Source organism: Mandrillus leucophaeus, unplaced genomic scaffold (genome assembly GCF_000951045.1).
Source record: "Mandrillus leucophaeus isolate KB7577 unplaced genomic scaffold, Mleu.le_1.0 Scaffold117, whole genome shotgun sequence".
NCBI lineage: Eukaryota > Metazoa > Chordata > Mammalia > Primates > Cercopithecidae > Mandrillus > Mandrillus leucophaeus.
The window spans coordinates 1,769,041-1,774,218 of NW_012099987.1; positions in this window are offsets into that span (position 1 = coordinate 1,769,041).

Here is a 5,178-nt window from a genome sequence, read left to right on the forward strand (position 1 = left end):
ATTATTAAAACACACATCGGAATTCTACTACAAATAAATTAGAAATGTATTTTTTTGAATAGCCTCTTGAGATAACTACTCTCTCTCAAAAATAGCTTTGTACCTATATAAACTTTCAGTCTATCATTGAGTAGAGCTGAAAATAGGACAACGAACTTTGGTATTTAACAATCTACATTAGATAACTCACAAATGCACTTACAGTAAACAGCTTATACTCTTTACAAATTTTCAGTAAGTTTCAAGAGTTCATATACTCCCAACAGAGACAAAGACAAAAGGTTGCCATTTGCCAAAGTAAATCAAACAAAACATTTCTGAAATCACTTAGTGATATAATACAAAGTATTTATGAGGCAGAGGCTGAGTAAAGGATTCTGGCAGGCATTCAGTCTGTCCAACATTAGAAGTCTCAAGATTACCAGTATACTGGGCCACAGAGAAATAGGGAATTTTAGCCTAGGTAGGACCCCCAAATCGAAACAGGAGACAATGCATCTTAAATGAATAATGGCCTGAGTTTGTTCATTGTGCTTCCACATTGCACATCCTTGTCACTAGTAGCTCCCTAATTATTCAAGTCATTCAACAAGCACTGATCAAATACCACTTGTGCCAAGCACAGTGCTTGTGTATGTAACAGACCAAAAAAAAAAAAAAATCTGACTTTGTGATCTTGTTAAGGAAACAGAACCCATAAAAATTCAAGGCTACAGTGCAAACCATAAAATGCTCTAAGATTCCTGCACCCCTAAGTACTGGGTTTTTGGTGCTAACATCTTTACATATTAAAACTATGGAATTATACATACAAGACAGGTAGAAAAGGCAAGACTAGCAATCAGGAAGCTCTGATTGTTTCTGTGGCCTTGAGCAAGTCTCTGAACCTGTACAGGCCATTAGGAAAATGAGGAGTTTTGGATTAAATTATCGAGTCTTTTTAGTTCTAAAATTCTATGATTCTCAATCTGAAATCGTTTTTAATGCAGCCCTTCGAAATCTTAGGAGACATAGTAATCTAACTCTAGATGCTTCCAAGTGCTTTGAGTTTCAGAAAACCAAATAAGCATAAACACACCTTTCACTGACTCTATAAAGAAGCCTATATCCCTTCAATCACTTATTAAAAGCCTGTCTTCCACAAAAGTGTTAATTTTCGTTTCAAAAAACATGTCTGTAATGCATATATAATTCAACTTTTAAAAATTAAAAGGAACACATTCTTACATATTCTAGATATGTACATACAGCCTCTATTAAATCAATAGCACATTTCCTTTTCAACACTCTTCAGAGACTATTAAAAGAACTTTGGATAAATAAGCACATAAAAAATATGTATATATACACCATAGGGCCAGGCACAGTGGCTCAAGCCTGTAATTCCAACACTTTGGGAGGCCAAGGAGGGCGGATCACCTGAGGTCAGGAGCTCGAGACCAGCCTGACCAAGATGGGGAACTCCTGTCTCTACTAAAAAAATACAAAATTAGCTGGACACGGTGGCACATGCCTGTAATCCCAGCTACCCAGGAGGCTGAGACAGGAGAACTGCTTGAACCCAGGAGGCAGAGGTTGCAGTGAGCCAAGATCATGCCATTGCACTCCAGCCTGAGCAACAAGAGTGAAACACTGTCTCAAAAAAACAAAAGAAAGAAAGAAAAAAGAAAAGAAAAAAATAGCATATGGGTCAGATGGCCACCTGAATCCTAATTCAGTAGGTACAGTAAGAGAAATTAGGGGCTTTGGGGAATGGACATAAGGTATTGCCTCCTCTTAGGACAAGCTATATAATTTGTGGGACCCAGTACAGAATAAAAATACAGAGCCCCTTGTTCAAAAATTTAAAACTTCGAGATGTTACAGGACAGCATGAAAACAAGCTCTCCCACAGTCTTGTGTGACTATTCAGGGCACATGCCCATGAAGTCAACCCTATTGCTCCTTAATGCTAACCCAAACAGCTCAGAAACAACTCATTATGGAGCCACACTTATCCCAGCATTTAAGAACTTAAAAATCAATACAGAGAACTGCTCAATACCTAATTGAGCTTTACTGTCTTATTTTTAGGATAAAGGGGAGTAGAGCATATGGCGGCTCACAGTGTAGAAGACTATCAACTCCGAATGCCTAAGTTCAAATCCCACCTCTACCCCCACCAGATGTGTGTTATCTGCAGGTGACCTCACCTCTCTAGATTCACTTTCCTCATCTATAAAATGGGCATATTACTCACCTCATAGGTTATTAATAGATGACTTCTCACGCTCATGCCTGTAATCCCAGCACTTTGGGAGGCTGAGGCAGGCAGATCACCTGAGGTCAGGAGTTCAAGACCAGCCTGGCCAACATGGTGAAACCTCGTCTCTACTAAAAATACAAAAATTAGCCAGGCATGGTGACACACACCTGTAATACCAGCTACTAGGGAGGCTGAGGTAGGAGAACTGCTTGAACCCAGGAGGCAGAGATAGCAGTGAGCGGACATTGTGCCACTGCATTCCAGCCTGGAAGACAAGAGCAAAACTATGCCTCTTAAAAAAAATAAAAATAAAAATAACAGTGTATAGCCCATTTTGCTACACAAGACATCCTAGCTATTATCTTTATCTGGAAACAATCTTTACAGGCAATTAATTTAAAGGTCAGCTTTAGTTTCTAAAAGTTAGTCTTTGATAATTCAATTATACATGTATTTACTAAACACCTACTTAGCAACCTGCCCAAACCAATGTCTCCTCTTCCTTTAGTATTATTCTCTCTTTACTAGCTACTTTTGCTTCTTTGATAGAAAAAAAAAATAAAAAAATAAAACTTACTTGACCATATAGCTTTTTCAGTACTGTTATCTGGCTAAGATGAATGCCTAGTTTTTGAGAAATATTTTCAAGAAACTTAGAAAAAGCAAAAGATTTTGGCTAATAATGAAAAATAATATAAATGACACATTTGAATTTTATGCTTATTTTTAAATGCTATTCTTCCTATAACTTTTTTTTTTTTTTTGCTTTTTAAAATACGTATTTAGCCAGGCGCAGTGGCTCACGCCTGTAATCCCAGCACTTTGGGGGGCCACGGCAGGCAGATCATTTGAGGTCAGTCGTTTGAGTTCCAGACCAGCCGGGTCAACATGGCGAAACCCCCTTTCTACTAAAAATACAAAAATTAGCCAGGTGTGGTGGCGCATGCCTGTAATCCCAGCTACCTGGATGAGGCACAAGAATCGCTTGAGCCGGTGAGGCTGAGGTTGCAGTGAGGTGAGACAGCGCCACTACACTCCAGCCTGGGCAACAAAGTGGGACTCTGTCTCAAAAATAAATAAATAACAGGTATTTAATAATGGGTAACCAAGTAAGAGCAGTTCAATACAGACGTGAAGTAATATGGATTCTAAACTTTTTGTCTAGCAACCATCTCATATATGCCATATTCTCTTTTGTGGCAGTCAACAAAAACCTTTCATCAAATATCTTATATTCAATTACTAGAATAAAAAACTGAAATAGTCCTAGCAATAAAACTTAATTGAAATTAAACTTTTAATTTGTAAATTATTCTAAAGCCTTTATATACATCCAATTTTTAAAATTTTAATTGTGTTTCCCTATTTATAGCAGTATAGGTCACAAGATAATTACAAGATTAAAAAGTAGAATACAGTACACTTGCGAGCCTATATGCCTGTATCATGGAACTACGCATTGAGATTCTGAGTATCATATGGTAACTTTTCATAAGTGTTTTTTTAATTGGAAATATATTAGTAACAATATCATTAAACAAAAGGATGGATGCCCATTGAAAATTTAAAAATAATCAAAGACCCAAATCTGTACATGGTCCCTGTATACTATGTGAAACAATAGCAGTTCTTAAACTTTGAGACAGCTTATCTGATAGAAGAAAACAAAAGGAAATCGTCTTAAGCTGTTTAACCTCCCAACAAAATTATCTTAGGTGAAACACCACAAGTACAGCACAAAAACATGTCACCAATTCAAGATTTGTGTCCCTAAAGAAATATACACCTACACAGGTAAGAAGTTTCTGGCTGTGACCGAAGGTAGAACAGCCAAAAGTTTAGAGCTTTTATTAGCTAAAATAAGAGCCCAGCTAGCCAAGGGTCCAGCGAAAAGTTTTGTTGATTACAAATAAAATCGGGTCCATTAAATATGTAAGGACGACTGCTTCATTTCCTCACTTTCCAGAAATGACCTAAGACTCCCTCAGATCTTTCTTACTTAGTCAAACACAATCTCTCATGGAAACTCCTATCATTAATGGTAAAGGTATAAAAAACAATTACTCGTCAAGCAAACTCTCAATTTACCTGACCTTCCTACCTTACTCAAGTCTACCATTCTGAAAATCAGAGTTACAGCCCTAAGTGAAAGCCACTTGAAGAGTCGTTCACATGCACGCTTTGATGTGAGAATGCCAATTAAATAAACTGCCAATCAACTTTAGGCCAAATGCAAAAGGGACTGTTTCTGGCCCTGACCTGAAGACAGGGAAACATTAAGACCCTTTACTGTCAGAAGCTGCCTTAGTTAGGCACTATCCGGATGGGGGCCTCATTTGGGGGCTGGAAGGTGAGGAGAAAGTTACAAGAAAGGCCTAGGAATTGAATGTGTGTGGGTTAGGTACACTTATAAGTAAGTGTAAACTGCTCTTCAATTCAAGTTTATTAACGAGGCCCCACCCCAGGGTTTTAATCCGGTCTGGGAAGAAGCGGGCGAAAAAAGCCAAAGAGGACCATGAAGTGTAGTATATTTCCTGGTTAGTGGCTGCCGGGTAATCGCGATGCATCCATCTTCCTCCGCGTCGCAGCCCCCAGTAGCCAGAAGGCAGTCTCCTTCCCTGGGGGGCAAAAGCCCCGAGCCCAGCCTGCCCGTTGCCCCGCTCCCGCGGCGGCTGAACTCCAACCCTTCCCAGGCTCCTTCCCGGCCCCAGGACCCCCGAGACCCTGGGGTGCGGCGCCACTGAGGCGCAGGCCGGGTGAAGGAAGCCCTGGCACTCGGGAACGGAGCCCTGTCCCAGGAGCGCACGGAAATGCCTGCTCTACGCTCCCAAGGTTCCTGCTCCGCCAGGCCCAACCGGAAGGAGTCCTCGGGACGCCGCGGGGATTCACCGGACCGCCGGGCCTTCCAGGCTGCGTGGGGCCTGCCTCGGTGG